Source organism: Hordeum vulgare, chromosome 5H (genome assembly GCF_904849725.1).
Source record: "Hordeum vulgare subsp. vulgare chromosome 5H, MorexV3_pseudomolecules_assembly, whole genome shotgun sequence".
Lineage (NCBI taxonomy): Eukaryota > Viridiplantae > Streptophyta > Magnoliopsida > Poales > Poaceae > Hordeum > Hordeum vulgare.
The window spans coordinates 371,366,193-371,376,337 of NC_058522.1; positions in this window are offsets into that span (position 1 = coordinate 371,366,193).

The following is a 10,145-nucleotide window of genomic DNA, read 5'->3' on the forward strand; positions in this document are numbered from 1 at the left end:
GGTGCTCGTAAGACGTACAACATCTGGGCTGGGTACCAATCGAGTGGACCTCTTTGTCTAGTATCGTCAGGGGAAAGGTATTGATCGGGTACTTACCTCGGGTATGTGATATACCACGAGTCGTGGATGACAAGGAAGTTTCCCGGATCTCGTGGGTCCAACGTACTACCTATGCAGAGTGTAAAATATTCGAATAACCGTGGTCACGGTCAAGGACAGTTGGGTAATCCTGCTTAAACTACGTCGAGTTATTTCCGCATAAACCAAGTGTGAGTGTGTGTGGTGTTGGAAAAGGTGTTGTTGTGACAGTAATGATATGACCAAGTTCGGTGACTTGGCATATAGGGTGAACCCGGATGGTTCAGCCCTCGACAGATATATCGATATCTGTAACCTGTTCTTCAAAAGTAATTCTTTAACTTGATGCATATTCATGATCATTCCACCAAGATGAGTTACACCAAAGATGCAAGATATTGTTATCCTTCACTTTCATTGTTCATATCATGGGCTGTTTGCGAGTACAATCAAAAGTACTCATTGGCTTGCCACTGGTTATTTCATTGACCAGGTATGTAAGAACAGGATATGGTGAAGATTAACTCGGTGACGTTCTTGCGAGCTAGGACGCTTCCCAGTCAGGATGTCTGTTAGTTAATGCTGATGGCATGGGTTTACACTTTCAACCAATAATTCCGCTATTGGTCCAGTTTGGAGCTTTGGCCTTTAAGGCCCTATATATGTAAGACTCGACCGAGGTGGTCATTTATTGTATCAAACGGTATGTATGGATGTAAGACTCCTTTATTCGGTATCTGTGTTCGGTGAGCATTGATCTCTGGGATCACTGAGCACGGCGATCTCGACTCGTAAGTCGGGGTCCCCACACAGCTTGTATCAGAGCCATCCTGACTGAAGGAAGCCCTTAGTTAGCACGGACGTTAGTTAGGATAAAACTTCTTTCCAGATCCTTCAAAATACTTACAAAACATATATATTTTCTCGACTCTCCTAAATCTTCAAAGAAGGTGAAGGTTATACTTTAGCCTTCCACTCTTATTTTCTTGACACTCCTCGTCTACTTTTTCAAAACTGCAAATCGTCGCTAGTACCTTATGCCCTCTGGACATAATATATGCAAATCCTCGTCTAGGCATTGTTCCAGAGTGATGCCACTTGCACCTACGATAATCTGGACATAATATATGCAAACCATTATCTGCATCACTAATAGAGCAACCATGTCAATTATAAGGATTGTGTTAACCACCACCGGTGGATGAGAACCTCGCCATTCAGTCCGCCTCACCTTAGTGAGCAGGAAAACGGTTCTCTTCATCCCCCGCTCTAGGTGTCAATATCACAATTAGTATGGTTGACAGATCAGAACTCTATCATGTCTTGCAAATATCGGTGCATGAAGATGTCCACTTGAGACTCTCGAAGCCTCAATAGACAAGAAGACACTGACAAGATCATGAAGACAACAGAAGACCCTGTCAATGACAGCCATGAAGAACCACCTTCGTCAGCAACTCCCCAGACGAGAAGACAACAAGAGTTCTTTACAACTCAAGCGAATTGCTTCGGCAAGCGTCAACAAGAGGCGTGACAACACCATGAGAAGGTCCAGAAGACTTAGCGGACTCCTCTCCGAGGCACGAAGCAAGCACGACTGTCGAGTGGGGTGGCCCAGGACACCAAGTGGGGTGGCGACCACCTCCCTGGCGTGCAGAAACGGTGCTCTGCACCTTGTCTTCTTTCTCCAGGGTGTATCCAGCCGTTTAATCGTGTCTCAGAGCACCAGGGCATCTCCTTTGACTGGTCCAAACTCCTCCCGACGCTGGCTAACCTCCAAGACGGCCTAGGGATGCGTGTCTTCTTGCTTGTCAGAGAGCTCCGGGAGCTCTCGAGCTCACCTTCGGCCACCCTCTCCTTATGGCTTTCCCTCGAGTGCCCTAAGCCTCCAGGACCTCTCCCTCTCTCCCTGGAACCCCCTCGAGCTTCCCATTCTCCCCCAGGCCTTCCTCCTCCTCCTGCCATAGCCATGGCCAAACTCCCGAAGGTTCCCGCGTGAGCCAACCAACCCAGGTGGTTTCCCCTCGCCCCTGGGCTCTCCGGTGAGCCTCGTCGTTGTCGCGCATCCCTCCCTATGCGCCCCCTCTCCTCCCTTGGTGTTGCGCGCTCGAGGCCATGGAGGTTGGCGGCCTCCCTCATGGACACCCTGCCGGCGTCGCTGTCGCCCCTCCGCGCTAGCGCGTGGGGCCTGGTCGGGCGCGGCGCGGTCGCCCGTGCCCACCAGTGTGTCGGGTCTCGCCGGGGATGGCCAGAGGAGCAGGAGCCGGCGCGCCCTCGATCCCCTGCCCCTCCCTTGCGTGAACGGGAGGTGGAAGATGCATCAAACAGGCGGGACTCCCCCCTATGAGACTCATGTCGGTCGAGCCCCGGGATAAGTGGTCGCGCCTACCCAAGATGTTGCCTCCCTGCGAGGAAGACGTATTCCTCGGAATACGCCTTCGGCGTCACCAGCCCCTCGAGGCTGAGGCAGCTGGGCCGACCCGAGGCCTACCAACGCCCTGAGAGTTAGATAACCCCGAGGCTAAGCCTTTTCCCTTTTCATATTTGGTTAAACTTCATAAATCCATCCAAAATTCATACTGACTCGAAATTACTTGATTCAAATTTCTACAGGTTCCTAAATTCAAGCTCTATCCACAAATGTGCCTTGCACATTTTTCCAATACATTTTTATGTGGTGTTTTATTTAAATCCAAATCTGGATATAAATGTCCCACCTTTCAAAATTCCTAGCAAATTCAACTCAACTCCAAATGGAGTGATTCCAATTCCTAAGGCCTTCCAAAATCATTCCCTATTTTTAGAACCTTGGTCAACATTTTTCTCAGGCTTTATTCTGTTGTATAAAATAAATAGCTTCCTATTGCTATTTATTCCATGTTAGAAAACTCCTAGAATATTCTTCTCAACTCCAAATCCAGTGAGACAACTTCCAAAATATTTCTAAAATCATGCTCTGTTTATTGAGTGCCTCCACTCATTTTTAAGAGAATGATTTATGTAGGCTTCTTTAATATTCACCTATTCCTCCTTTTGTCCATTCAACAACCCCTGATGATTCAAACCCCCCTTGGCAAAGATTCAGGTATTTTTCTTATGACCAGAGAGGTCCAAGAAAAATATAACTTCTATTTTGTGGCATTTTTATTTCTGCTTGCTGTGTGGCTTACCGTGGTTGTTTCCGATGATAGTTGACGGGTAGACGGAGTATCCGGAGTTGGAGCGGAAGACCTCGAAGACCCCAAGGACTTACGTGAGCAAGGCAAGCAGCCCTTTGACCATGACTGAGCATATGTTACTTTGCATGTTAAAATAGCAAGTATTCCCGTTGCATATGATCATAAGTGCCGGTAATCATTTGATATGATTTTACCGAAGGCTCCCCGGAGCACATGCATTGAGCTTGACCCTACCCCTTGAGGGTCATGCTAATACCATGTTGACAAGTAAAGATAGAGTAGTATTATCATGAGCATGTTGTTGACATAAAGCAAGAGTGTACTAAAACCCCGTCGGGTGCCACTAATGCCCGAGGGTGATGATGAGTTAGGTGGTCACTTTCGATGAAGTGATGCACCCAGTATTTGTGTGAGTATGGTTTCGGAAACGGGATTAGATTTATGATGTGTCGACCGTCCCAACCTTACCAGTACGACCACGTTACCCCTCGTGGGACGGGGCTATGTTAATTACTCTGGTCGTGTCGGGACCCCGATCCTAAGCCATAGGAATCTAGCCTGTAACACATCGCATCCCTTTGTGGTCTCACGCACGGTTAACTCCACGGCTGCAGCCTTACCTTAGCCGGGACCGTTTGCGTCTTTTGACTCACGTATGCGATAGTGTCGCTAGCAATCCAATGTCAAAGAACCCGGATCGACATGTCTAGTCATAAACCAAAGTGGCAGTACCGCACAAGGACAGGCATACATGACCCAACAAAGCAGGTGTCGGTCATCAGCGAACGTAGACGAGTCGTAGCAAGCTACAAGGGCTCCATTACGTCGCGTGACATTTCCCCAAAGGGGACAGACACAGCAGCTAAGAAGGACACATGCCGGTCAACCAATGTGTCCGGAGCAGTAGAGAACTACCAAGGCTCATTGGATCACAAAGGGCATTTCCTTATAAGGAGTGCTACTAAAGTTCACGACTAAGTAATCGAACCCCATACATATCAAGTACGACACACGTACGCATGGCATACCGATATGTATAGATACATCGATGGCATCACAACATAACCATAAACATACAACCTTTATTTAAGAGGCTCGGAAGAGCCACACACATAATATTACACATTAAGGGTCTCACGACCCATAATAACAGTCATTCAGTTACAAGCCAGCGGAAGAGTTATAAACTGTCTGGGTACAGACAGGGCAACTAGAAGGCACATGGCCTGACTATACTACAGAGCCGACGTAGGGCCAGATCGTAGCTGGGACACCAGCTACTCGTCGTCGTCGATGTCTACGAAGAACCCTCCATTAGGGTCATTAGCAACCTATGCAACAGTTATTAAGCAAACATGAGTACGAAGGTACTCAGCAAGACTTTAGGAGAACTAACTACTCATGCAAGGTATCAAAAGGTATTGTGGGGTTTCATGCGGAAAGCCAGCATTTGACTCGTGGCTAGACAACTTGCATTTTTAAATAATTTTGACAAATTGATTTCTCGCACACGAGTCCACTAACACCACAACAATACACCATCGAGGAATCATTCCGTCTCCGTACGGAAATGCCGTCCACGACACTCACGCTTATCTTGGCAATTTTATGAGTAGCCATTGAAGTTATCTATGAACAACATATGTCTCCAAGTAGTCCATATCCGCGGACGCGGCTATTCGAATAGATCATAACCCTGCAGGGGTGTACTTCGTCGCACACGCTCTCGCCACTTATCGCTATGTGCACGTCATGCACCTCGGCAACCTTCAAGCGGAAGACCAGCGAGGGAGTCGGCCACGACCATTAACCACTCTAGTACCTAGTCCAGGTTTATCGCCTATCTGAGAGTAACCCGTACGGAAGTCCGGCCGAGGTTTCCGCCACGGCCTCAAACGATGTGCGCAGGGTTCCCAAGCCCACCATCCGGGTGCCACTTGGTACACCGTGCCACTGCCTACCGCATCATGGCCCACCTCTCAGGTCAGCACCATGCACGGCCTCCAGCATTACTATAAACACCAGAAACTACTTGCAACTCCTGGACCGGGTACTACGCGATTAATAGGCCGAGCGGGGTCATATTTCAGGGCCCAGCATGTGGTAGTATCTAGTCTTGGAATACATACACGGAACTCAGTTCCTAAGGACGGTTCCAATGAAACAACCCGCCATGTACTCCTACATGGCCTTTCACCGGTACCTTTACCAACTCAAGTTCAACACACAACCTTTGCTCACCAAACACGTTCCACAATTCTGTTCATCTCCCAGATGACAGACCACACACAACTCTAAGCATAGCATGCATAGCAGGATAAGGCACATCACAGCTCAAGCAACTACCAGGTATGCTAGGTTGCAAGGTTTGGCTATTTACTGTGACAAGGTTAAGTCATGCAAAGGAAGTGGGTTCAACTATCGTGGCAAAAGCAGTTGAAGCATTTGATCTTAAATGCAATAAATAGGTGCAGGAGCAAGAACAAGGGATTTATCGGGATGATCAAAAGGGTTGCTTGCCTTGTTGCTCAGAGGAGGAACGATATCCGTCAGACGGATATTCGGTGGAATCCGGGGGTGCGGAGCCTACCGAAATGAATGGCAACATTCAATAACAATCATATGCACACAAAATGATGCATGAGCATGGCATGAGAATGCAAGGTGATAAGTTATTATTTTCAACATGTATTAGGTTTAGAGTTGATTTGAATCACATTCGAATAGCAATTCAAACGGGGTATTCTCGGATACCGGTTTAATTGATTCGACCTGATGCTCAGATCAACTTGATGTTAACATGCATGAAATGTCATGTTATGGTATTGATTTGTAACTAGGACAGTGGTGAACATGTATATATAATGAAATTTGAATATTTTTGCAAATTCCATTTAAAAAGTGATTATAAGAATTGAATTATTCCTTATTCCACAATTTAGGGTTCTGTAACTTTTTCAAACATAGTTTAAAATAGCATAATCAGAATCCTTGAATTTTTCTGATACTTTTTCATATATAAATTATTTTCATTGGAGTTACAGATTAATTTCTATGATTTTTATAAGTTTTAGCAATTTCCTGGAATTAGTTTTATACTGGAAATTCTATTTATTGCATCAGGCTGATGTCAGCAGGTCAGCCGACCTGTTCAGGTCAAACCTGACAGGGGGGCCCCACTGGTCAGCCTCTCTGGGACTAATCCCGCGCTGACCAGCCCTAACTGAGGTTTGACTTGGCCTTGGGCCCACTTGTCAGCGAGTGATTAGGTGTTGAGCGGCTGGATTAGCTTTGCCACGTCGACATCCACCGGCGGCGAGGTCGTCCTCGCCGGCGGGGAGCCTCCGGCGACCACCAGCACGGCGGAGGGGCTCGGAAACGGCGCACAGGGGGCCAAATGCTGCGCGGAGAGCACCAGAGGAACGACACGTCTCCCGCAGCTTCATTTCTGCACCTAGCCGGGGCTGATCTGGCCGGAGATGACGCCGGCGACGAGCTTGGCGGCGGCCAAGGCTCGGGCGTCATCGGGGTCTTTGAATCAGAGGGATCTACGCTCGGTTCTTAGCTGCTACCGCATCTACGCGTCGACCTGGAGCTGCTGGTGCCCTCGGAAGGACGAGCTGATCATCGGAGGGCTTACCGGCGACGAGCAGCAGCGGCAGTCCTTGTCGGGCTCCGGTGAAACTAGAGCTAGGGGAGGGGATCGACGGGGAAAACTTAGGGGAAACGACCGCATGCTCACAGGGAGTGCAGAGCAGAGCTTAGACGGCTCGGGGAAGGCCTGGGGGCGACGAATCGACGGGAGAGGTCCGGCGGCCGGAGGTGGAAGACGACGGCGTTGCAGGCGTTGCGGGGCTCGAGGAAGCTTCGGCTTCTGTAGAGATGAATAGGGCGACGAGGCGGAGCTAATGGCGTGCTCTGGGAGGGAATCCTATGGCCAGGGGCACGGGCAGCTCGAGCTCGAGCTCGGCTCTAATGGCGACAACAAGGAGGAGGAGGAGATCCGGGAGGAGGAAGAGAATCCGAGGCGGGGAATGGATAGGGGAGGCCCTGGGGAGCTTATCCCCGTCGTCGCCAGCGCGAGGCGGCGGCCAGGCAGGCACGCAGGTGCGTGGCCGCACCGGAGGGGGCGGCGGCCACCTCCTGCTGCCTACTGGCGCGAGGGAGGGGACGAGCCAGGGATGGGCCGGGCCAGGCTTAGGCGACAGGTAAGGTTTTTCCATTTTTTTCTGTTTTTGTTTTTCTGTTTTGCTAATTATTGTTTTGCTAATTAATTCAGCTCCAAAACAAAAGTAAAAACTATTTTAGACCTCCTGAAATATTGTTATAATATCCCCAACCATTTCCAAGCTTTTCAACATTTTTGGAAATTTATAGTTTCTGATTTCAAATTTAAAACTTGAAATCAGTGGCCTTTTTCATTTATTCAAAAAGCTTAAAGTGTCAAGAAAAATAGTTTTCTCCAATGCTCATTTACTTTCATGATTTATCAGAAAGTTTGAACATTTCTTGAGGCCATTTTGGGTTCATTGATTTTGAACTAGTTTGAGATTTCCTTTAATTGAAATGGTGGCTAGGGTTTTGAGTTTTTCCTTTGCCACTTTGTTGTTTTTGTTGAAACCTCTTAGATGCAAATGCAAAGAAGACATGAGCACAATGCTATCTTGCTTAAGGGTTAGGGATGTGACAACTCACCCCCACTCAAAAGAATCTCGTCCCGAGATTTAGAAGTTGTCGGGAATAACGCAAGATACTCAAGTCGGAGACGATCCTCTCTTTCCCAAGTTGCCTCCTTTTCAGAATGATTTGACCATTGAACTTTAAGAAACTTGAGGTTTCGACGTCGAGTGGTACGCTCAGCTTGATCAAGAATACGCACGGGGTATTCTCGGTATGAAAGGTTATCTTGGAGATCAAGCGTTTCGTAGTCCACTTCACGGATAGGATCCGAGAAGCAACGCCTGAGTTGCGAGACGTGGAAAACATCATGAACCTTGGAAAGATGCGGAGGAAGTTCCAACTGGTAGGCAACTTCTCCTCGTTTGGCAAGAATGCGAAAAGGACCAATGTAACGAGGAGCCAATTTGCCCTTGATACCGAATCGATGGGTACCCTTCAAAGGTGTAACCCGAAGGTAAGCCTTCTCGTCAACTTCAAAGGTCACAGCCTTATGATGACGATCATATTGGCTCTTTTGACGAGACTGGGCTATTTTCAACTTTTCACGAATAATGCGAACCTGCTCTTCTGCATCCTGGATCATATCCGGGCCAAAGAGTTGCCTCTCTCCGGTTTCTGACCAATTAAGAGGTGTTCGACATCTTCGTCCATAGAGAACTTCAAAAGGGGCTTTGCCCAAGCTTGATTGATAACTGTTGTTATAAGCGAATTCGGCGAATGGAAGGCACTTCTCCCAATTCATACCGAACGAAATAACACAAGCTCGGAGCATATCTTCTAGGATTTGATTCACTCTTTCTACTTGACCACTTGATTGAGGATGGGAAGCAGTGCTAAAAGATAAGTGAGTCCCCATGGCATTCTGAAAACTTTCCCAGAAGCGAGAAGTAAAGATACTTCCACGGTCCGAGTTAATTTCCAGGGGAACACCATGAAGAGACACTATTCGAGAGATATATAATTCTGCTAGCTGGCTAGCTGTTATACTCTCACGAACAGGAAGAAAATGAGCCACTTTGGAAAGACGGTCAATGACCACAAAGATAGCATTATTTCCTTTCTTGGTCTTGGGAAATCCGGTAATGAAATCCATGCTAACTTTATCCCATTTCCATTCAGGAATAGCTAAAGGTTGAAGGGTGCCAGCAGGCCTTTGATGTTCTGCCTTAACTCGATGACAAACATCGCAGTTAGCAACGAACTCAGCAATTTCTCTCTTCATCCTAGTCCACCAGAACCTCTGGCGTAGGTCCTGATACATCTTAGTACTACCGGGATGAATGGTGAGAGGAGAATCATGAGCCTCCTTAAGGATTAACTGCCTTAGATGTGGGTTCTTAGGAACCACTAAACGATTCTGGAAGAACACAACACCTTGATCATTCATGGAAAATTCTTTAGCGTTTCCGCTAAAAATATTCCCCTTGATCCGTGATATACCCTTGTCACGCTTTTGGCCAGCTATAATTTGATCCTTAAGAGTAGGCTTCGCCACCAGGGTAGAAAGGAATCCTTGAGGAACAATATGAAGATTCAACTTCCGAAAGTCCTCATGGAGATGTGGTTGACCTTGTTGTAGCATCAAATTGTTACAATAAGATTTACGACTTAGTGCATCGGCCATAACATTGGCCTTCCCCGGGGTGTAAGTTATCCCTAAGTCGTAATCTGAGATCAACTCAACCCACCATCTTTGCCTGAGATTCAAATCCGGCTGGGTGAAGATATACTTCAGACTTTGGTGATCAGTGAATATTTCGCAACGATTACCCAAAAGGTAATGTCGCCAGGTTTTTAGTGCATGGACCACAGCTGCAAGCTCAAGATCATGTGTGGGATAATTATCCTCATGTGGACGCAACTCTCGAGATGCGTATGCGATCACATGACGATCTTGCATGAGAATGCAACCTAATCCTTGTCGCGAGGCGTCGCAATAGATAACAAAGTCCTTAGAAAAATCTGGTGGTAGCAACACAGGTGCGGAAGTCAGGCGTCTTTTCAGTTCCTGAAAGCTATGCTCACACTGTGGTGTCCACTCGAACTTTTTATCCTTCTTGAGGAGTTCAGTTAGAGGCTTTGCAACCTTGGAGAAATTCTCGACGAAGCGGCGACAATAGCTCGCTAGACCAAGAAAACTCCTAACTTGCTTAAACGATTCAGGTTGAGTCCAATCAAGTACAGCTTGAACTCTCTCGGGATTGACAA